This window comes from Pelodiscus sinensis, chromosome 2 (assembly GCF_052426305.1).
Source record: "Pelodiscus sinensis isolate ZL-2025 chromosome 2, ASM5242630v1, whole genome shotgun sequence".
In the NCBI taxonomy this organism is placed as follows: Eukaryota; Metazoa; Chordata; order Testudines; family Trionychidae; genus Pelodiscus; species Pelodiscus sinensis.
Window position 1 is genome coordinate 232,812,550 of NC_143053.1, and position 24,633 is coordinate 232,837,182.

At 45.8% G+C, this 24,633-nt stretch overlaps 1 protein-coding gene and 1 long non-coding RNA gene across 9 annotated transcripts in view; one reads left to right on the plus strand and one right to left on the minus strand.

The window, feature by feature from the left end:
- CCDC7 (coiled-coil domain containing 7) overlaps positions 1-24,633 on the plus strand; it is a 361,859-nt gene that overhangs the window by 205,391 nt on the left and 131,835 nt on the right. The gene's annotated exons all lie outside the window — the stretch shown is intronic.
- On the minus strand, positions 1,011-24,144 carry LOC142827379 (uncharacterized). Of its 2 annotated transcripts, none has more exons than XR_012902101.2 (6): positions 23,653-24,144; positions 23,122-23,225; positions 21,339-21,493; positions 20,988-21,083; positions 15,579-15,745; positions 1,011-3,702 (listed from the first exon to the last, which is right to left on the minus strand). It is a non-coding gene; the product is annotated as an uncharacterized LOC142827379 (long non-coding RNA). The 2 variants fall into 2 exon arrangements; XR_012902102.2 differs by lacking the exon at positions 1,011-3,702 and adding an exon at positions 13,309-13,637 and having other exon boundaries at positions 23,653-24,141.

A 24,633-nucleotide genomic window follows, 5' to 3' on the forward strand; every position in this document is an offset into this window, starting at 1 on the left:
GGCCAGATGAGAAGCACCTCTCCACGGCCACTACGGCTCTGTCTCGACTACACCTCTCTGTCGACAGAGAGATGTAGATTAGGCATGTTGAAATTGCTAATGAAGCAGGGATTTAAATATCCCGTGCTTCATTAGCATTAACATGGCCGCCGCTTTTTTCAAAATGGAACTTTTTTGAAAAAAAAAAACCACCCAGAAGTCTAGACGCGGATATGTTGGAAAATAAACCCTTTTTCGAAAGATCCTGTAAACCTCAGTTTTTGGTCTAGACTGCCATTTTTTTAAAAAAGCCCTCCATTTTGAAAAAAGTGGTGGCCATTTTATGCTAATTAAGTGTGGGATATTTAAATCCCTGCTTCATTAGCAATTTTGATGTGTCTAATCTACATCTCTCTGTCAACAGAGAGTTGTAGTCTAGACGTACCCCTAGCTCTAGGGGGCAACAGCCATGTGAGATGTGCATGTCCCCTGGCTGGGGCAGGTCCAGGTTGATCTGCCCCCTTCACTCCCCTTTTTGAGGGTACGTCTACACTAGCCCCCTAGTTCGAACTAGGGAGGCTAATGAGGGTGACCGAAATTGCAAATGAAGTATGGGATTTAAATATCCCGCGCTTCATTAGCATGTTCCTGGGCGGTCACCATTTGGAAACTGACTAGCCCGGAATAACTGCCCTCGTCTACACACGGCAGTGAAACGGGAGTTCAAAGTAAACCCCTAACTCGAATTAGCCGTTGCTCCTCATAGAATGAGGTTTAACAGCTAATTCGAGATAGGGGTTTACTTCGAATTCCCTTTTCACTGCCGCTTGTAGACATGGGCAGTTATTCCGGGCTAGTCAGTTTCCAAAATGGCGACCGCCCGGGAATATGCTAATTAAGCGTGGGATATTTAAATCCCGTGCTTTATTTGCAATTTCAGTCGCCCTCATTAGCCTCCCTAGTTCGAATTAGGAGGCTAGTGTAGACGTACCCTGAGTGAGGAATGCAGCAAACTGTGTACTTTCTTTTGTTTTCCTGATGAAGGGTGTAATGGGGCACTATTTGAAACTCCAAGGGTGGGTGGGTGCCCACTGACACCAAAGGGGAGGCGCCTCTCCTTGAGCCTTGGTGGGCAGCATCTGACCCTAGCAATTCATCTGACAGGAAGCCAGGAGGCAGGGCCAGGGATATAAAAGGCTGACCAGAGAGCACAGTCAAGCCCCAGCGACCAAAGAATCCAGAAGCCTCCGCTGCATTACCAAGAGAGGAGCTGGACCCTGGGGAAGCTAAGGACTAGCTGGGGCCACCGGGCCCATTACTGGAGGACTGCCTGAAGAGTTTGTTTACCTGGCAGGAGGACTCCCAACTACAGTGCTCAGATGACTGCCATGGACCCAGGTACAGCCGATGGGGGAAATGGAAACAGCCCAGGAATAGCTGCCCCATGTTTGCCAGAAGGTCAGTGCATTGCGGTCAGCTGATCTTGCTGACCAACTGCTCTACAGCTGGTAGGGCCCTGGGCTGGGACGCAGTGGTGTGGGTGGGCCTGCATCCCTCATGCCACCCCACTCTTGAATGGCAGTCTCCCCCCTCGGCTGTTCCCGTTTAGTGGCCTGCATCTGCCCGACACCCACGAGAGCAAGAGGACCTGGCTGGGGTTGTTGCAAACAGGCCTTGAATTATTGGTGTGTATTTGCCTGCTGCCCTGCCCTGAACCAGGCTTATAAACTGCCCGGGCTTATAAACTGCTTTCTTGCTGTCCTGTCCTGAACCAGGGCTCACACTTACAAACGGTTTCCCTGAAGGCCTGCCCTGAACCAGCCCAGGCTTATAAACTGCTTTCTTGCAGCCCTGCCCTGAACCAGGCTCTGGGAGTTGAACCAACTGCGTAGTTGCCTGTTACGCCTCCCTGAATTAGGGTTGGACCTAAGGACAGTCTTTGGGGTGTATTGTCGTCCTGCTCGGAACAAGGGCTGGCATGTAGAGACTTTTTATTATAGACTGTGTGGTGGTGTAGTGGGACAGAGTGTCCGCCCACTGACCCTTAAGAGGAGGATCCCTTTCCTGAGCCCCATCGGGCTACAAGGGGAACAGCCCTCACTGGCCCTATACCAGGTGGGGGAGAACTTCAGCACCCTAAAGGGCACCTGCGGGTGGGAGGCTCGGAACAGGAGTAATCCTGGAGAAAGCCCCTTTCACCTTCCTAGTGATTATGTCTCTCTTTTATATGGTTTTATGAGAAACAAGCCCATTCTGGGCAGATCCCATTTTCCTGGCACAACCAAACCCTCATCTTGGTTTAGATTATGATAAGAGGAAGCTTCATACCTAATTTGGTGGTCCTAGCTCCTAGAAGGAGTTCTTGAACAAACAGGCAGATGGACAGAGACTGACGCACAGATACACAAACCTCTCTCAAGTATATAGTGGATTTAAATATATGTCTCTGTTGTAATGCCCTCCAAAATCAAAGACAGCTCTACAAATTCCTGCCTGCCTGACTGCCTTTCTTCCTGCCTGAAATGAGTTTATTGCTTGATTACTAGGACTACTAAAAAGTACATCTTTCTGTCTTATCCAGTGGATCCCACCATCCTGGAACCACATGCTTTGAAGTTTCCTTTTATCATGGTGGGCTCCTATTCTGTCTCTTTTTTGGCCTTTCTGGCACACTTCCTGGATCTGTTATCCCTTCTTGGAAGTACAGCTTCATGGCCCAGCTGCTTTAGACCCCAGGACTACTGCTGAGTCCTCATGACACACCAATTACTTAAGCATTCTTATCATGGGGAACACTCTATTAGACTGCCGCCTTGGGCAAGATGCAGCATTTTAGGGACTCTTCCTACTCATTGACCTGGTTCTTCTGCGAGTAGGGCTCTGCTTTATATGTTGGTTCATCTCTACATCATTAGTTGGAAATTTTCAGTAGCAGCATCCATGCAGGACATACATGTGCTATGTCTATCTTGCAACACATTTGGCTCCTCATCTAGTATGCACATGATCCAACCCCCAGTTCCTTTTCAATCATCTTTGGCCTCAGATGGAGCTCTGTGGTGGTGTCCCATATCTCCTTAAAATCTTGAGAAATAGAATTAGAAATACTTTTTAGATATTTAGCTACTGTTAGTTGAAATAGTTTGAGTCACAAAAATGAAAGGGGGAAAAATTTAACTGAGTGTGGATTCATTTAACCCACTTCAACAATGCCTGGCTTTCCATGCCACAAAGCAGTGCTGGTCTCAGATGTTCATTCTCTCTGTGTTAGCTCTCATAGTGAGTTGCACATTCTTCAAAAGTGCATTCACTGCAGCAATCTGAACATGAGGGCCAGCCATGAATGAGACCTCTGCTTAAACCTTATTTTGATGCAAAAATTTCTCTGGTCTCCAACCCATGATACCAGAACTATTTTGCAGAGAATTTCCTGAGCACGACCACTTCAACTAAGGACAACACTCATTTCTCTACAAGAACAAGGAAAGGAGCCACGACGGTTACCTAATTTCACTGGAGACCAAGGTCTTCTTCCTCATGCGGAAATTCTGAAGCCACTACTGGTCATCCCACCACTCCATCACAAGCGAGTCCCACCAGTCAGAACTGGTGTCCAGCTGCCAAAAGTGGTGGTGCACAGTTGGGTGCAGCTGGAAGATCTGCATGTACAGATAGAGGTCGAAGGTCTCCCTCAAACAACTAGGGGTCATGTTCTTGCAGGGCCTGAAACAGAAACAGCAGCACAACAGATAGGGGCCGTCACGTACTCAGAGGCAGCTCCGGTTCCATTGCTGGGAGTGCCGTGGTGTCCAAAAACAGGGCAACCAAAGCATGCAGTGAAAATGCTTTGCTTTCCCTCAGAGAGGTAGGCAAGCAGGAGAAGAACATGAGAAGAGGCTGTACAGGGGTTCTCTTGAAGATCATGTTTCAGATAGCCTCAGGCAGAAGCTCCTGGAAGTAACTGCTGAGCTGATGCCCTGCCTGAAGTGGTTCCGGGTGGCCTTAAATGTGAGTTAGCGTCCAATCAGTGTGGACGCTCTATTTTGAAATAGCAAACTGCAATTTTGATGTGCTTTTTGTGTGAAGACGCGCTATTTAAAAATAAGCTATTCTTGAAAATAAATTCTGGAATAGCTTATTTCAAAATAAGCATGCAGTGTAGATGTACCCCTACAGACTTAGAATACAAAAAGTTACATATCTTACATTCATATTATACAAGATTAGGTGGAAGATTTACAAAACAACTTCTCTGCAAAGAGCTGCATAAAATGAAACCGTTACTGCTAAATCAATGCTGACCACCCCATGGGAGAGCATGTTTGAGATGCCAGGCATATCTGGCATTGCCTGCACTGGGACCTCTGCTGAGCCCCATCTGAAGGATAAGGAGTCAAGGCACCAACCTAAGACTGACTTCTACACTGACAACACCAGTGAGAGATCTTGTATTGAGCCCTTCTCCAGTCCCTCCTCTATCTGTGCCAATGACTCAGTTGTTAGATAGAGGCAAGACAGCATCATACTGAGGATGTCATCTACAAAATCATTAGCATCCAGGATAACATCTAAAACAGTAATATCAGTACCAACAGGGCTGAAACTAATGGCACTGCAGCAGTTCTTGCCACAAAAAGACATTGAAGTCTCCTTGTACTGTAGTCCCCACTCTGGCACCGAAGGCTCCTCTGAGTATATGGCACTGCACCATACAGCATTCCCTATTGACTCTCTTAAACAAAGACAATGATAACCAGCAGGTAGATAGTTCACACCTTCTCTTCACACCATTCTTCACCTATAGTTGATGGACCATACTTGGAACTCAGGAAATTGAAGGCACCCTATCAACAAGATATGAAACCGTGGAACAGACATTTGCCATTCCCCATACAATAGCTATATTGAAACCCATGGGCAATGTACAAAGTGTCAGCTCCACCCTGAGGAGAAATTAGATCACCATCACCATCTTTTATGTTGAAAGCCTTGGAAGCTCACAAAGAAATGGGAAATGAGAGGGAAGAAGGTATCGAGCAGGACGTAACATCACCAGTGCATAATTTTTATCCATCACCAGATGAAACTATAATGTCCCTATCTCGTATCACAGCCAATGATTTCAAACAGTTGCAACCATTCAAAAAGAATAGCTCAGTCAGGAGATTCTGTACTAGGACGTGCAGAATATCCAGCACAAATTTCTACAAATTCTACAGACATTGTCAACTTCCAACATAACATTGCCCACAAATGATGACATCATGGGTGGAGAAAGTCTGGCAGTTGCCAGGTACTATTCCAATGACATACATGAGGGCTGGAAGACAGAAAGCACTATGTGTATGGCCAAGTGTATGGACTTACTTTTTTCCCATCCACCACCCAATTCACTAATGGTAAAGGCTGCAAACCAATGAGACAAACAACTTGACTTTGAATGATTGCTCATGTCCATTCCATGTAGGTGTGTTCATGCTGCATGCACATGTTGTAGGAAGATTTTCCCTTAGCATTATCCGTTGAGCCAGCAGGGGAGCCCCTTGGAGTGGCGCTACTATATCGGCTAATATATACTGCTGCTGGCCTTCCTTACCTCTCATGATGGTCATTGGAGCATGCTTTGCTCTTGCTCTGCAAGAGCCTCTCAGCAGTTCTTCCTTGGTGTTCAGCACCTTGTTAAAGTTTTTACAAGAGTTTCACAGTTCATTGTTTCTTATCTAGTAGTTAATAGCAGTAGTTAAGTTTAGCACTCAGGGAATAGTTCTTAGCTAGGTGGGACATGCCTGTGCCCAAAGGCTTCAAGACCTGCAAGTCTCCATGCAGTCTGTCTCAAGTACCTTGGCAAAGCCCATTTGCCTGAAGTTTGTAAGATCTGCAAAGGCTTCAAACCGTGCATTAAAGGGGAAAGGGAGTCTAGCCTCAAGATTATCCTCATGGAGAGGACCCTGCACTCGGCACCAGCATCTGACCCAGCATCAGTGACCCGGAGTGCACAGGCTATGGTGCGGGAGGCACCTAGCCTCTCGTGCGCCTCTCTGGCACTGCACAGGTCTCGGCACCAGTCCCAGTCCCTGGTGCCTCAGAAGAATAGGAGACCTAGGCAGGTCTTCTTCGAGGCATGTGACCTTCGTGCACCCTCAGCCTGCACTGAGACCCTAGCCCTTGGAGGATGTAGCCAAAATCATATTGATAGTCCTGATATGGCCAGAAAGTCTTGATGCCCTCACTTGTAGCACATAGCGATATGTGCCTGTCAAGGTGCACCTTGTCCACCTATCAGACAGGGTGGGGAAAGTCTGCTGCAGCCCCTCAGACTCTACTTCAAGATAGGGTGGCCTATCAGCCACAAAGTTTGTGTACTGTGCCTTGGGCTCAGAGCTATATGGCCTAGCAGCCATAAAGTCCAAACATTTCCCTTGTGTTCAGGGTAACTAAGCTTAGCTGCCAGAATTGATACACAGTATGGCCCAATGGCCTCAGTCACCATGAAGTCCCCCTGTATTCAGGGTAGTGCAGGTCTGTGACCACAAAGTCTATATACAATATGGCCCAGTGGCCTCAGTCAGTAATCAATCCCCCAGTATTCAAGGTAGTACAGCCCAGCATCCATAGAGTTCATATACAGTCCCTCTGGGATCAGGATAATATGACCCAGTACCCCCAAAATCAATATGTAATAGACAAAGCTCCCTCACAGAGGAGTGTCTGGGGGAGGTAAGGGGACCCAGGCCTTTTCTCTCTACTAAGTCCCTGCCCAGGGCCCTATCAGCAGTGGAGCGGTCCACTGCTAGCTTGGCAAGGATTCCCACCGTAACATTCTGAGACCTCAGGGAGCAATTCCCTGCCCTGGGCTACATCCTTCCCACTCCTTATAAGAAGACTTCTCTGTCTTCACACTCTGGTATGGAAGCTTTTACTGCAGTCCCTCTCAGCATGGCTGCCACTGTTTGGTCTGGTTGGCTTCATCCCCAGGAGCTCCTGTAGCTCCCCTGCGGCGGTCAGCCCTGGCTAAGCAGCTCTAGAGGCTTTTATAGCCAGTCTCCAGTTGGAGCATGCTCAGCAGGGTTGTGAGGGTGTGGCTCTCTCAGCCATCTCAGCCAGGTTAACCCCTTTGGCCTCAGTGCAGGGTTGATATACCCTGCCATAGTGCTCCACAAACTTTCCATCTCACGATGAAAAAAACTTCACCTGAACATGTGGCTTCTTCAGGGTTATATGATGATAAAGTTGACCTGTTCAGAACAGATTAGACAGGTGTTACTAATCAGCAGGAGTTCTATCTCATGTAAGACTTACCTACAAAAATGGAGTTGTTTCACCTTATGGAGCAAGACTAAACTGATAAAACCCGTTTCTACACCACTTTCACTAGTGTTGGAGTACCTACTTGACTACTCAGGATTTGCAACAAATTCCACTGAGGTCCATCTCACAGCCATTACTGTCTTCCACCATAAAAATTGATGGAGAATCACTATTTATGCGTCCAGTTATCAAGTGCTTCTTAACCAGCATGCAGAATGTTTATCAAAAGTACCTAAGCTAGCATGAGAGCTAACCCTGGTGTAAAGAAGCCTTACCAGGCCTCCATTTGAACCCCTAGCTACATGTTCCCTGCTGTACCTTTCTGTGAAGGTGATATTTCAGATTGTGATCATATCCTTATGCTAAGTGAGATGGGGGCTCTCATGGCCCATCTCACATATTTTTCACGGACAGGGTCACTTTGAGACCTCACACAAATTCATACCCAAAATATCATCCTTTTTTAATTTAAATCAACCAATTCACCTTCCTACTTTTTAAGACTACATGGGAACCACACAAGACTTTTTTCTACCTTCGGATTTACATCAGCATTCTTTCAGGATAGAACTATAACCTTCTATATATCATCAAAGCTCTTCATCTCTATGACAAAACTTTCTAAGAGTGATGCTATCCCCACAAAGAAACTTTCAAAATGGCTCTCCGGCTACATGCCTCTCTGTTATTAATAACAGAAAACACAAACCCCAGTGTGGATAAGAATCATTGCACAAGATCAATAGCATCTTCAATAGCCTCTTTCAGCAATGTACTAATCATAGACATATGTAGAGTTGCTGCATTCACAAACCATTACACAAGCACTCAAGGCCAGATGCCATATTAAGCCTAACAGTGCTCTCTTTCTTCAGCTATGCCAGGGCTAGTCAACACTTGGCCCGTGGACTGCATGAGACCTGCAGCCCGTTTGTTTGCATCCCATGGTGTGCCTTGGATTTATGCAGGGCTCAACGGGAGCCTGTGGGTGGGAGCCAAAACAAAAAAGTAGTCAAATTAATGGTCTTCTGTTGATATGCATTTTAGTAGTTAAATTCCTGGACAGTCATTGCTCATTAAAAGTGGGTGGAAATCAGGTAAATATCGCATTTTATTAATATCAGCAGAACTGACTTAAATGGGACTTGCGTGTTGTGTAGTCTTGCCTTTATCTTTGTATTTATGCCCATCAGCGTGAAAGAAGCTATTTGCATATATTTGCATATATATGCAACCACACTTAAGTTGTGGCCCTTGGCATGTGCTGTGAGTATCATTGTGGCCCCCGGAGATTCTGAAGTTGAATAGCCCTGAGCTATGCAAACAACTCTGAAGACCATCCTTCATTGCTCTCCAGCAGGGCTACTCAACAGGCATGAATATGGAGGCTTTCCTGCCCAGTATGTCCACCTTTTTGGCTTTCCTACTTTTGGGCAATGAACCAGCTGACCCTGCCTTTCCCACTGGTTGACCGCCTGGACAACCAGGGGCCCTGGCGGGGAATGGGAGAAGAGGTGCTCATTCCCCTCTTTCGGCACAAATTACCGTTGCCACATTAATGTCCTGTGCCAGTACTGGTGCTTGTGCCAGTACCAAGGTCACAGTTGGGGCCAGTGCTGCCACCAAGGATGGTGGGGCGGGAGGGAAGGGAGGCTGGTGCTGACATTGAGGTCAACAGTACAGGAGTCATGAAGTGATGACTTTTTGCATTTGGTGCTGGGGCACACGGTGCCGTGACTGCAGCACCGTGCCACCTGGCATCATGCTCCTTAGCTAGGCCTTGGCCCAGTGTTGGGGAGGAGGTTATACCTGATAGGGCATAGGCTTTTGGCACTTCACAAGGGCTTGAAGCCTTGGGGTCCAGGCATGCCCCACTGCACATGCCCGGGAAGTGAAGCTAGCCCCGAGTCGAAGTAACAAACAGCTAAGTGCTAATGCTTACAGCTCTTTACTACTATTTAGAACAAGATAAGAATGAAACTTGTAAATGTACTAACTATGAAACAACGGGTAAGAACTGCTAAGAAGTGCTTGCTGAGCAAGAACAAAGCATGTTCGAACAACTGTCACAAGCGGTAAGAAGAAACTGAGGGGGAGGAGGGTCAGCAGGAGTATATATTAGCCTGTAGCTGGTTAGGCCGCCCGGAGGGGTTCCTCCACCTGCAGGTTAGTGGGTGGCCACTCCACCCCACTGCAGCAGACACTTAAAATAAACTCCCAAGTCAATAGTCCATGCCCGGGTCTCGGGCAGCACCAACAAAAAGAGGCCTTGGTTCAGGGAGGGCAAAAGGCAAATAGTTCAGGCCAGGCCTTGCTTCAGGGCAGGTAACAGGCAAACAGTTAAGGAGCACTAGCCCTGGTGCAGTCCAGGCCAGTCCTCAGTGGCTTGCAGGTCCATAGGTCCCAGCTGGTACTCTGTTGTTGGTTGGTGTAGGTGGTCAGACTGGTTGTCCAGTTCAGGCCCGGCTGATGGCTCAGGCCCTTGTGGGTCCGTTGGTCCCAGCCAGTCCTCAGGTGCAGGCCGGTGCAGGCATTCAGGCCAGTCTGGGTCAGGCATGGCTGCAGATGCGGACCAGGTTGGAGGTCCAGGCTAAGTTTCAGCCTCCCAGGCAGGGAGCACTGAGCAAGCTTCTGATTCCTCCAGAGGCTGGGCCCTGACTGAGCACTCAGGCTGGACTTTTATGGTCCTAGCCCCGCATCCTGGCTTCCAGTCATGTGTCTGGGAAAGGCTAGGCTGTGCCCAAAATGGCTGCTGGAGAGGTTCTTCAGCCTCCGGGTCGGTGAGTGGCCACTCTGCCCCCACTACATAGCCAATATAGTAGTGCCACTCCTGGGAGCTCCCAACAGGTACTGCTAAGGGAAAAACTTCCAACGATGAATGCATGCAACGTGCACACATGATCATGGAATGGACATGAGCAATCACTCAAAGAACAGGGCCAAATTTGGTGTGAACACAGGTCCCAGAGAAGATTGATTCTGCAGTCATGACAACACCCGTACTTGATGCCCAAAGAACAAATGAGACCGTGAAGAGACTAGTATGTGTCGCAAAATGGATGCTGCAGGGAGTGACAGGAGGCACTTCTGGAGTAGGATCAGTTGCTCCTGGAGGTGGAGCAGCTTAAAAAGAATGAGGAAGAAATAAGGGCTGTGCCCTGGTGAGGATACAGACTATAGACCTTGCTCTGTAGGTTTTGGGAAGGAGGTGTGCAACAGAGTGTCCTGCCTCCTTAAGAACTATGAGGCCTGAGGCTAGTGAGTCCTGTTCAATTAGTGCTGGGTATAGGACTTAAAAAGGGATGAAGCCCTGCAGCTAAGGTTTAGCAGTGGAGGAAGAAAGCTGAGCTGGGTCTTGGCTGAAGATCTGATCTACAGGAGCAGAGCTAAGTCCCATGATGGGCCCCTGGAAGAAGAGGCCAGGCTTCAGGGAGACAGTCCTGGGGATAGTGTTCTGCAAGAGCAGGGAGCTGAAGAGGATCCCAAGATGGATTAGAAGCTTAAGCTCACAGCGGGGCAAAAGATGTTTTAGTACTGTTTAATTTTGTTTGTAATTTTTGAGCCTTAGGGTGCGTCTATACTACATGCCTCCGTCGACGGAGGCATGTAGATTAGACAGATGGGCAGAGGGAAATGAAGCCGTGATTAAAATAATCGCGGCTTCATTTAAATTTAAATGGCTGCCCCGCTCTGCCGATCAGCTGTTTGTCGGCAGATCGGGGCAGTCTGGACGCGCCGCGTTGACAAAGAAGCCTTTCTTGATCGGCACAGGTATGCCTCGTGAAACCAGGTTTACCTGTGCCGATCAAGAAAGGCTTCTTTGTCGATGCGGCGCATCCAGACTGCCCCAATCTGCCGACAAACAGCTGATCGGCAGAACGGGGCAGCCATTTAAATTTAAATGAAGCCGTGATTATTTTAATCGCGGCTTCATTTTCCTCTGCTGATCTGTCTAATCCACATGCCTCCGTCGACGGAGGCATGTAGTTTAGACGTACCCTTACTGAGGCCCCGGGGAGAAGCTCTGTGTCTTACTACTCTGCAAAAGAAGAATATGATTCTATTAGGTTCTGTTTGATTTGGAAGGATTTTACTGCTTGCCCTGGTGGGAACTTGCTAAAAAGACTCTGAAGAGGTCTATTGGGAAAAGCAGCAGGGGACTTAATCAATTATGGCTGAATTGTGATACACTGGAAGGATGTTGAACTTTTAAGTCAGACTTGACCACTATACTGAGGCCAAAAATACAAACAATTGTTAGTGATAGTGATAGGATTTAAGGAAAAAAAAGAAAAAAAGAGAAGCAGTGTTCGCTTCACTAGGCTTAACGGTGCATACCAGCCTTGTGCTATTGCTGACTCTCCAGGATATGCTGGGTTTGCCCAGGTTCAAATGGTGTATAACCTGCAAACTCTCCATTTCAGTCTCCGATGGCCCCAAACAGTGCCTCTATTGTCTTGGGTAGCAGTTACAGACAACTGCCCACATTTCCAGAAACTGACCAACCGGTCCAGGAGAGCAAGGGAGCTTCAATTAAAAATGCTCCAAACTGAGAAAAACAGTAGGTCACTTATGGACCCTGAACAATCCACCCCTCCCAGACAGAGATCACCTGGGACAGCGTCAGAAAAAGCAGTTCCCTCCAAGTTGAGCCCAAAGGACTGGGAGAAGAGTAACCCTAACAAGAACTCTTACTCCTCCTCAGGGACTGACTCTCCATTAAGGAAGCGTTCAGTCCATATTAATGCTGCATCCCAACCCCCAACACAAAAGGGATGGGACATGCAATGATCTAAAGGGACTGGCAAGTAGAAGAGCTGAGATCCCAAGCGCACACACCATGCATTAGATAAAGGGTTGACAGAGACAAATGGTAAAGCCTCCTCGTCGGCACCAACCAGGAATTCTGTGCCTACTGCTGCAGTGTGAAACAAATAGCGTTCACGCACAGCACCGAGCCGGAGTGTGTTACCTGAGGCAGCACCGCCGGCACTGCAGAAGCCCATGGCACTGACCATTCATATAAGGCAGCCGGCTATTCAATCAATACTGCTGCAAACCCCTCATGCCTCCCAACCTCAACTACTATTGCTCAACCCCCCTATACCACAGTTCACAATGGCAGCTGAATTGACAATCCAATCGGTACCAGGTACTCCTCTGTTTGGTACCGACAGCACCCCAAACACTCTACGGGGCACTCTTGCAGCCCCTCCAGCCAGCTCAGTGGCAGTGAGCTTTAGTGATGAGGAGCATGAGGTGTAGAAACCACCTCACATACTGAGACATTACTCTCATAAGTCTCTTCAACAAGCTCAACAAGGGCAACCACCACATTGGGTCCCACCTCTGGTCATGTCTTCCTGGCCATATTGGGACCCTTTGGCTTTCTACAGACAACAATTTACATAGCCACATCCACCTATGACACCGCGGTCCCAGGCACCAACCATGCAGTCCATAGAACATTACAACTTGGGCACAGAAGAGCAGGATGCAGATATCACGGGGGAAGAACACAGTTCACCCTCCTCTCCACTCGCACACACTTTGGCCATGTCTCCTGACGACATGATAATGCCTCCACCATCAACAACAGGGGTTGATAATAAATCATTCCAGGAGCTTTTCAAGAGAGTGGTGGATGCTCTATTGAGTCCTCTCTCCAATGCTCCACAGACGCAACATAAGCTGGCCATCCCCATGAATGAGGCTTTCATGGACCCAGGCAAGAATGTATGGAACACCCCAGCCACAATCTCACCAACCTACAAAAGAGCGGACAGAAAATACTATGTAGGTCCCAGGGGAGCAGAATTCCTGTTCTTTCACCCAACACCGAATTCTCTGGTTATAGAACCAGTCAATCAAAGAGGGACACAACAAAATACACATACAGCTCCCAATGATAGGGATTGGAAGAGGCTGGATATGATGGGAAAAAAGGCATACTCATTAGCAAGCCTACAGATCAGAATAGCCAACTACATTGCATTATTAGCAAAGTATACACACCACATATTTGATCAACTAGCATCCTTTATTGATTCCATTCCACACACAAAGATAGAACAGTTCAAAGCAAACATTAAGGAGGGTTCAAAGCAAACATTAAGGAGTCCTACAAGCTGTGCTGGACTCAGCAGACACAGCAGTCAGATCTTTGGCCTCGGCTTTAATAATAAGGAGGGCATCTTGGCTTCAGCTCTCAGGCTTTCCGAGAGAGGTCCAAACCACTGTAGAGGTCCTCCCATTTGAGGATACAAAACTATTCGCAGAGTCCACAAACATGTCCCTTTACATTCTGAAGGATTCAAGGGCCAAACTCAGAATGTTGGGCATCTAGATACCTGTTATAAGATGGAAATGAAATAGATCATTCCAACAAAGATACAGACCTCAGCATTCAACCAACAACGACACCTTGACAATAGACATAGACAACATCAAAATAGACGCAGACAGATGTCTGAACAGTCTTCCATCCAGTAACCATCAACATCGAGATAACAGATTTGAAGTCCTAATCGAGGGTCTGACAACCCCGAAATTTCCAAGGCAGCAAGCTATTTGGCAACAGACTAATCAACTTCTGTCCAGCCTGGTCTTCCATCACCACTGTAAATGGGTGTTAGAAATTGTAAGAACTGGCTACTGCATTCCATTCATAACTGAATGGCCCATCGCCCATCGCTTTTCAGGGACCCCTATCACAAGAACTTACTCTTGCAAGAGGTGGAACACCTCATAACCTTAGGGGCTATAGAAGAGGGACCCAAACAATACACGGGCAAGGGTTTCTACTCCCATATTTCCTTACCACCAAGAAGTCAGGTGGCTGGAGCCCTATCTTGGATCTCCACAAACTCAACTGGTTTGTCAAATACTAATGCTTCAAGATGGTTATGCTTGCTACAGTTATACCTGCCTTGGAAAAAGGAGCATGGATGTCTACCCTCGACCTCCAGAATGCCTATTTCCACATATCAGTTCACCCATCACATAGGAGATTCCTCTGTTTCACAATAAAGGACAGGCACTTCCAATACAGAGCTCTACCATTCAGACTGTCAATAGCCCCATGGGTATTCTCAAAAGTACTCACAACAGTAGCTGCACACTTACACAAAAACCGAATTACAATATTCCTTTACCTAGACGACTGTCTAGTAACGAGCTCTACCCAATAGGAAACACAGCAAGCAGTCTCGACAATCAGAACCCTCTTCAACAAACTAGGTCTACTGTTAAATGTGGCAAAATGCACTTTGTCCCCTACTCAAACTCTGGAATTCATAGGAGCACACCTAGACTGCACAAAAGCCAGGACCTACCTATCACACCACAGATGGCTCTCACTCAAGTTCCTGATAGAAACAGTGCAGTTAGCCCCATGTATAACAGTGTGATTATGCCTGCAAATACTGGGGAACATGGCAGCAGCCACATTCATAGTAGCGCATGCTCAATTACCTATGCGAACATTGCAAGCATGGCTACACACAACCTATAGACCTGACTGTCATCCTTAGAGCAAAAACCTTACTATGCCCAACAAGATAAAATCTTCCCTTATACAGTGGACAATACACAACAATGTATGTGTAGGCTTTTCCCCAAGCTGGAAAAAAAGCGGTGGACATGTTTATTTAAATCCCGCGGGGGATATTTAAATCCCCCACGGATTTCCCTATTCTGACTTACCTTCTTTGCATGACTTTTCCGGAATTAGGGGCCAGTCTAGACGTAGCCCTGGAGTTAAGGACTGTAAGGACTGCTTATATGCACTTTCTTCCTTTCATTCGAAAAAAACCGTTACAAATACTCACAGACAACATCTCTATGATGTATTACTTCAACAGACAGGAAGGAACATGCTCATATCACCTGTGCCAGGAGGTCATTCGCCTCTGGGAATGGTGTATCCCAAGTAACATACACCTGATCTCAACCTATGTACCAGGCAAAGACAATATGTTAGCAGATAATCTAAGCAGACAATTCCCACAAAACCACGAGTGGGAGATAAACCCATCAGTGCTCACTCACCTCTTCAAGAAATGGGGATTCCCAATGGTGGACCTGTTTGCAACATACAAGAATGCTCACTGCCCATAGTACTGCTCAAGAGCAGGATCTATGGAAGATGCCTTCAGTATAGAATAGAAAGCATACCTGGCATATGCGTTCCCACCATTTCCCCTTATACAATGAGTGATCCTCAAGAACACTACAGAGACAAAGTAATACTCATAGCACCCAACTGGCCCAGACAAACATAGTACCCAAACCTGCTACAGATGAGCATTCAGACACCATATCGATTCCCACCAGTCACATCTCTGCTGACACAACAAAAGGGTTGAATTCCCCATCCGGCAGTCCACAAAGTACACCTTCAGATGTGGATGCTTGTTGATTAAATTCCACAGAAGGGACCTTACAAATTCCAGATGGCCTGCAACAAGAAAGACGTATGGTCAAAAATGGAAAAGGTTCATGGCCTGGTGTACAGCCAACAACTATGAACTGCTCCACATGGGAGTATCACACATTCTACAATACTTATTAGAACTACATAACGTAGGTCGCTCCATGAGTACTATCAGTGTGCACAACGTGTCTACACAACATGTTTCCCCCATATAAGGAAGCAATCCCAGCATGGGACTTGAACCTAGTGTTGAAGGCGCTCATGGGTAAACCCGTTGAGCCCCTTGCCACCTGTTCATTATTACACCTATCAATGAAAGTAGCTTTCCTTAAGAACATAAGAACGGCCATACTCAGTCAGACCAAAGGTCCATCTAGCCCAGTATCCTATCTGCAGACAGTGGCCAATACCAGATGCCCGAGAGGGAGGGATCACAACAGGTAATCCTCAGGTGATCCTTCCCCTTTCACCCGCTTCCAGAGAAACAGAGGCTAGGGATACCATTCCTACCTATCCTGGCTAATAGCCATTGATGGACCTAACCTCCATGAATCTATCTAGCTCTTTTCGGAACCCTGTTAAAGTCCTAGCCTTCACCGCATCCTCTGGCAAGGAGCTCCACATCCTCTGGCAAGGTTGATTGTGCGCTGAGTGAAAAAAACCTTCCTTTTGTTTGTTTTAAACCTGCTGCCTATTAATTTCATTTGGTGACCCCTAGTTCTTATATTGTGGGAATAAGTAAATAACTTTTCCTTATTCACATTTTCCACACCAGTCATGATTTTATAGACCTCTATCATAGTCCCCCTTAGCCTCCTCTTTGCTAAGCTGAAAAGTCCAAGCCTTTTTATCTCTCTTCATAGGGAACCCGTTCCAAACCCCTAGTCATTTTTGTTGCCCTTTTCTGAACCTTTCCAATGCCAATATATCTTTTTTGAGATGAGGCAACCACATCTGTATGCAGTATTTAAGATGTGAGCATACCATGGTTTTATATAGAAGCAATAAGATGTTCTCCGTCTTATTCTCTATCCCCTTTTTAATGACTCCTAACATTCTATTTCCTTTTTTGACTGCCGCTGCACTCGACGGGTACATCTAGACTACGTGCCTCTGTCGCCAGAGGCATGTAGATTAGGCTACCAGACATAGGAAAATTAAGGGGCGATTTAAATAATCGTCGCTTCATTTAAATTTACATGGCTGCCGCACTGAGCCGACAAACAGCTGATCAGCTGTTTGTCAGCTCAGCGCTGTAGTCTGGAAGCGCGGGTGTCGACATCAAAGGCATTTGTGGACCACCCAGGTATGCCTCCTGAGATGAGGTATACCTGGGTGGTTGACAAATGCCTTTGATGTCGACACCCGCGCGTCCAGACTACAGCGCTGAGCCATGTAAATTTAAATGAAGCGGAGATTATTTAAATCGCCGCTTCATTTTCCTGTGTCTGGTAGTCTAGACATACCCTTAGCGGATGTTTTCAGAGAACTAGCCACAATGACTCTAAGATCTCTCTGTTGAGGAGTTGTAGCCAAATTAGTCCCCATCATATTGTATATATAGTTGGGATTATTTTTTCCAATGTGTATTACTTTACATTTAACAACATTAAATTTCATTTGCCATTTTGTTGCCCAGTCATTTAGTTTTGTGAAATGTTTTTGAAGTTCTTCACAGTCTGCTTTGGTCTTAACTATCTTGAGCAGTTTGGAATCATCTGCAAATTATGCCACCTCACATTTACTCCTTTACTACTAAATGTAGATCATTTATAAATAAGTTGAATAGTATGGGCCTCAGGACAGACCCTTGGGGGACCCCACTAGTTACCCTTCTCCAATCTGAAAACTTACCATCTGTTCACACCCTCTGTTTCCTGTCTTTTAATCAGTTATCAATCCATGAAAGGACCTTCCCTCTTATCCCATGACAACTTACTTAAGAGCCTTTGGTGAGGGACCTTGTCAAAGACTTTCTGGAAATCAAAGTATACTATATCCACTGGATCCCCCTTGTCCACATATTTGTTGACCTCCTCAAAGAACTGTAGCAGATTAGTAAGGCATGATTTCCCTTTACGGAAACCATGTTGACTTTCCCACAACAAATTATATTAATTCATATGTCTGACAATTTTATTCTTTACTATAGTTTTAACTAGTTTGCCCGGTACTGACATTAGACTTACTGGTCTGTAATTGCCAGGATCACCTGTGGAGACCTTTTAAAATATTGGCGTCATGTTAGCTATCTTCCAATCACTAGGTACGGAAGCTGATTTAAAGGATAGGCTACAAACCACAGTTAATAGTTCAGCAATTTCCCATTTGAGTTCTTTCAGAACTCTTGGCTAAATGCCATCTGGTCCCAGTGACTTGTTACTGTTAAGTTTATCAATTTGTTCAAAAACCTCCTCTAATGACACCTCAATCTGGGACAGTTCCTTTTGTCATGTAAAAAGAATGGCTAAAGTTTGGGAATCTCCCCAATATCCTCAGCCATGAAGACTGAAGCAAAGAATTCATTTAGCTTCTCCGCTATCACTTTATCATCTTTGAGTGCTCCTTTAGCATCTCAGTCGTCCAAGGGCCCCACTGGTTGTTTAGCCAGCTTCCTGCTTCTGATGTACTTAAAAAGCATTTTACTATTTCTTTTTGAGTTTTTGGCTAGCTGTTCTTTAAACTCCTTTTTGGCTTTTTTTATTATATTTTTACACTTAATTTGAAAAAGTTTATGGTCCTTTTTATTTTCATCACTACGATTTGACTTCCACTTTTTAAAATATATCTTTTTACGTGTCACTGCTTCTTTTACCTGGTTTTTAAGCCACTGTGGCCTTCTTTTACTGTGCTTTTAAATTTAGGGTGTACATTTAAGTTGGGCCTCTCTTATGGTATCTCTGAAAAGTTTCCATGCACCTTGCAGAGATTTTACTTTTGTCACTGTACCTTTTAATTTCTGTTTAATCAACTTCCTAATTTTTGTGTAGTTCACTTTTTTGAAATTAAATGCAACAGTGTTGGGTTGCTAAGGTGTTTTTCCCACCATGGGGATTTAAATTTTATTACATTATGGTCACTATTTCCAAGCGGTCCACTTATATTTACCTCTTGAACCAAATTCTGCAATCCACTTTGGACTAAATCAAGAATAGCCTCTCTCCTTGTGGGTTCCAGAACCAGATGCTTCAAGAAGCAGTCATTTAAGGTATCAAGAAATGTTATCTCTGCGTCCCATCCTGAGGTGACGTGTACCCAGTCAATATGGGGATAGTTGAAATCTCCCACTATTATTGAGTTTTTTAATTTGATAGCCTCTCAAATCTCAGTTAGCATTTCATAATCACTATCATGGTCCAGATCAGGCAGTCGATAATATATCCCTACTGCTATATTCTTCTTATTGGAACATAGAATTACTATCCAGAGATTCTGTGGAACATTTTGGCTCATTTAAGATTTTTACTTTATTTGATTCTATATTTTCTTTTACGTATAGTGCCACTCCCCCACCAGCATGACTTGCTCTGTCCTTCCGATATATTTTGTACCCTGATATGATTGTGTCCCATTGATTGTCCTCATTCTACCAAGTTTCCATGATGGCTATTATAACAATATCCTCCTTTAAAACTAGGCACTCTAGTTCACCCGTTTTACTATTTAGACATCTAGAATTTGCGTATAAGCACTTTAATAATTTGTCACTATTTATCTGGCTGCCATTTCCTGATGTGTTAGACTCTTTTTCATTTGATTATGTCTCATCTGATCCTACTCATACTTCCATCCTCTCTTCCTGACTAGAACATAAAGCATCTCTATTAATAGTACCTCCCCTAATAGATGTCTCTGTCCAGTACATGCACTTCTCCACACCTGTTGGCTTTCCCCCAGTCCTTAGTTTAAAAACTGTCGTACAACCTTTTTAATGTTAAGTGCCAGCAGTCCTGTTCCATTTTGGTTTAGGTAGAGCCCATCCTTCCTGTATAGGCTCCCCCTTTCCCAAAAGTTTTCCCAGTTCCTAATAAATCTAAACCCCTCCTCTCTACACCATCGTCTCATCCATGCATTGAGACTCGGAAGCTCTGCCTACCTACCTGGCCCTGCGCGTGGAAGTGGAAGCATTTCAGAGAATGCTACCATAGAGGTTTTCAATCTCTGGATTTCAATCTCTTTCCTTGCAGCCTAAATTTGGCCCCCATAACCTCTCTCCTACCCTTTGCTATGTCATTGGTACCTACATGTACCATGACCACCGTCTCCTCCCCAGCATAATACTACCTAGATGTCTCAAGATCTGCAACCTTTGCACCAGGCAGGCAAGTCACCATATAGTTTTCCTGGTCATCACAAATACAGCTATCTATGTTTCTAATGATTGAATCCCCCATTACTAACACCTGCCTTTTCCTAATGACTGGAGTCCCCTCCCTTGGAGATGTATCCTCAGTGTGATAGCATACCATAACATCCTCTGGAAGGAGGGTCCCAACTATGGGATCCTCTGTTCCAGTTGAATGTTCTCCTTCCCTGCACCTTTCATCCTCCTTAACAGCACATGGGCTGTCTGACTGGAGGTAGGACAGTTCTACAGTGTCCTAGAAAGCCTTATGTACATACCTCTTGGCCTTCCTTAGCTCCTCTAATTCAGCCACTCTGGCCTCCAAAGCCCATACATGGTCTCTGAGGGCCAGGAGCTCCTTGCACCGAATACACACATATGCCACCCGCCTACAGGGCAGGTAATCATACATGCTACATTTAGTGCAATAAACAGGATAGCTCTCACTCTGCTGCTTGGCTTCTCCCTGCATTCTCTCCTATAGTTACTTAGGTTAGTGATAGGGTTTTTATTTAAATCAGAAAGTTTTATTTTTAGTTTAATGTAAAAGTTTTAAAGAATGGCAAGTGTACCTCGCCCCTTTCCAACTCCCTCTTGAAATTCCCTGTTAGTTGCCCCTGTTCGCAAAGCTCCCTGGTTGCTTACTCATGGGCTTTATCAAGTCTTGGCCTTCCTGCTAGCCCCGCCCTCTGGCTAAAGCTCGACCAATGAACAGAGGGTTCTAGATTTCAAATCTTCATTAAGAAGCTCAGAGCTTCCAACTGCTGGCCACAGCACACAGTCCTTCAAATGAACAGCTCAGCACTTGAATCTCCAAACAGACAGATAGACAGATAGACAAACACAAGCTCAGCACAGTTTCTTTCGGGCAACTAGCAAGTAACCTCCAAACACAAACACACAGTACAGACAGTCAGTTACCTCAAGGGTCCCGTATTTGCTCCTTCTTCACCTGGAGAACTCCCTCTTGAAACTCCATTAGCTGCCCCTGTTCACGAAGCTCCTTGTGGCAATCACCTTTGAAAGATGGTGATAGAAATGTAGCCGTGTTAGTCTGGGGTAGCTGAAGCAAAATGCAGGACAATGTAGCACTTTAAAGACTAACAAGATGGTTTATTAGATGATGAGCTTTCGTGGGCCAGACCCACTTCCTCAGATCAAAAGATGTGTTGTCGAAATAGCAACCTTAATGGTGGATCCACCATACAGAGTATTTCATAAGGACAAGGTCAGTCTTAGGACTCATCCCAAATTCCTACCCAGAGTACTTACCTCATTCTTCTTGGAGTGATGTCCCTGCAGGTTCTCCATTATAGGTGCTGGGCTCATCCTGGTGCTGCAGATCAGAGACTTTTCCATAGCAGTAGTCAGCCAGACTGCACATGCACGCAGTCCAACTCCCACCAGTTCTTCTCAGCTGCCCCCGACTGCGGATGGAGAGAATCACTCTCTTCAACCACTTATTTCTATCATGAGAGTATACAAAATTGTTGATTGTTTTATAGTTCATAGTTAATTATTTATTTAGTTAAGATCCCTGTTATTACTTCTTGTTTAAAAAAACCCAACCTTTCGTTACTTCATAGATAGTTAGATAGGATATACTTCTTGTGACAATTATTATTACCTCGCACAGAGCATGTTGAGCATTGGAGATAAGCCCAGCACGTCCAGCACCACCTCTACCCATTCAAAGGCTGTCCCAGCATCAAAGCCAAAGAAGCAGGCAACTACGGTACTGACACCACGAGCACCAGCAGAACCGAGAGCAGCCTTGGCACCAGCAGCTCCCTGAAGTAAACCACCAGCACTGACATTGCAAATGTCAGCCTCACCAGCACTGCCACCCCCACAAGTGCCGATGGCACCGGAGCAGTCAGTAGATACTGCAGCACCGAGGAAGTCCTCTGCAAGAATGGCCAGGCACCAAAGTCCTACGCCATACTCTCCTTCTCCGACTTTCTCTCCGGAGGTTCAAGATGGTGACTCTTGAATCCATAATCCCTGCACTAAACCACAATGGCTGGTTTGTTGTCCTCGACCTCCAGGATGCTTATTTTCATATCACGATCCATCTTGCTCACAGAAGATTTCTCCGTTTTACAGTGGGTATGGACCATTTTCAGTACCGAGTCCTACCCTTCAGCCTTTCCACTGCCCCCAGGGTGTTCTCAAAGACCCTGGCAGTTGTTGCAGCGTACCTATGTCAAAAAGGAGTCATAATCTTTCCTTATCTCAATGATTGCTTGCTAAAGGGCCGTTCATCAACCAAGGCAACTATTATGGTAAATACCATCAGGAAAACTTTCAACTTCCTTGGCTTACTGGTCAACAAGCAAAAGTCAACATTCTAGCCCACCCAGACTTTGGAGTTCATTGGCATCTGGTTGGATGCCACTATGGCAAGAGCTTACCTTCCCCTCCAAAGATTCCAAGCTATTCAGAGCTTCAAAGACATTCTACCGCACACCTATACAGTACAGATAACCACTTGCCTAAAATTAATGGGCCACATGGCAGCAACAACGTATGTAGTCTGTCATGCGACACTACACTTCTGCAGTCTACAACATTGGATAGCTTTCATCTATACCCACACAAAACACCATGTTCACAGATCAGTGGCTCCTCCAGTCCATGTCCAAGACTCTCTCAAATGGTAGACAGACCGGAGAAATCTCCTTTCCAGTGTCCCCTTTCATCAACAACATGGCATATCACCACAGATGCCTCTCTTATAGGTTGGGGAGGCCACATGGGCACTGTGTCGGTCCAGGGTCAGTGGTCACCTCAGGAGACATCCCTCCATGTAATCCTTTTGGAACTGAGAGCAATCTTCAATGCTTGCAAGCATTTCCACAAACATATTCAGAATACTACAGTCAAAGTATTCACAGACATCATTGCAACGATGCACTATATCAATCGTCAAGGTGGGGCACGATCTCACTTCCTATGTGCAGAAGCAAACCAACTCTGGAACTGGTGAATTCGGAACAATATCATGCTTGTGGCATCTTACTTACCTGGCATCAACAACATTGCTGCAGATTACCTGAGCAGACACTTTGCACCAGACCACGAGTGGGAGCTCCATGACAGGATCCTCTATCTTCTGTTTTGACATTGGGTATTTCCTCTCATAGATCTCTTTGCCACCTACCACAACAAGAAATGCCATTACTATTTCTCCAGAGCAGGGGTGGGCTGCGGATCCCTAAGCGACACTTTTCTTCTCAAATGGAATGGACCCTCTCCTCTATGCCTTTTCCCCCATAGTACTCATCCTGAGAGTCCTGGAGAAAGTCAAGGCAGACAAAGCCACCAGGATATTAGTGGCACCTGCTTGGGCCCATCAACATTGGTTTCCCTTCCTCCAGTGAATGTTGCCATGCCCTCCTTATCCCCTCTCAATTCTCCCAGACGTCCTGACTCAGAACCTGGGATCCCTGTTTCATCCCCAGATCCACACACTACAACTCACAGCCTGGCTCCTAGTTGGCTCAATGCATCCAAAGATCTGTATTAGACACAAATCAAAGAAACCCTGATTCATAGCAGAAGACAGGATACTTGAACCACTTACCATTCCAAATGGTATAGATTTGCTTCCTGGTGCTCCGTACACTACATGGAATTCCACGCAGCTCCTCTGCCTGCAATCCTCAACTATATCTTACACCTAAAACAGACAGGTTTGGCCTTAGCTTCCCTGAAGGTGCATCTCGTGGTGATCACTGCCTTTAGACATTCCATTGATGGCACTTCAGTGTTTGACCATCCCACTACCAAGAGGTTCATCAAAGGGCTCACAAACCTGAACCCTCCTCAAAGGCCTATCCCTCCACCATGGAATTTGGTCATAGTGCTCAGTGCGCTAGCTGCACAACCATTTGAACTGCTAGCTACTACTTCCTTGCAAATGATGACCATGAAAGTGGTCTTTCTCCTTGCTATCACATCGGCCCTCAGGGTCAGTGAGAAGTCAGCTCTGATGGCAGTGCCTCCATATACAATCTTCAATAAAGATGGCATAGTTTTGAGACCCCCCACCTAGCCTTCATCCCAAAAGTCTGCTTTGAATTCCATATGAATGAGCCAATTATCCTACCCTCCTTTTATTCTAAACCATACGTCTCATCATGTGAGGCATCACTCCACACCCTTGATGTTCATAGGGTGCTTGCCTTCTATATAGAAGGGGCTAAACTATTCTGAAAGACTGATCGTTTAATAGTCTCACTTGCTGACCAATCCAAAGGCGAGCCAATATCGTCTCAATGAGTAGCAAAAATCATAACTGCATGCATAGTCGAGTGTTATTCCGCGTGTCATATACCACTCCCAGCGCAACCAAGAGCTCACTCCAGAAGAGTGGTGGCAACATCAACAGCTTTTCTCAAGTGCGTTCCCCTTAGAGACATTTGCTGAGCAGCCACTTGGTCATCTCACAACACATTCGTGAAGCATTATGCAATCCAATGCCTGCTGGTTTCAGATACCTCATTGGAGTCAGCAGTACTAACAGTGACACCTAAACAGTGACTCTGAGTCCCTCCTTCCTATC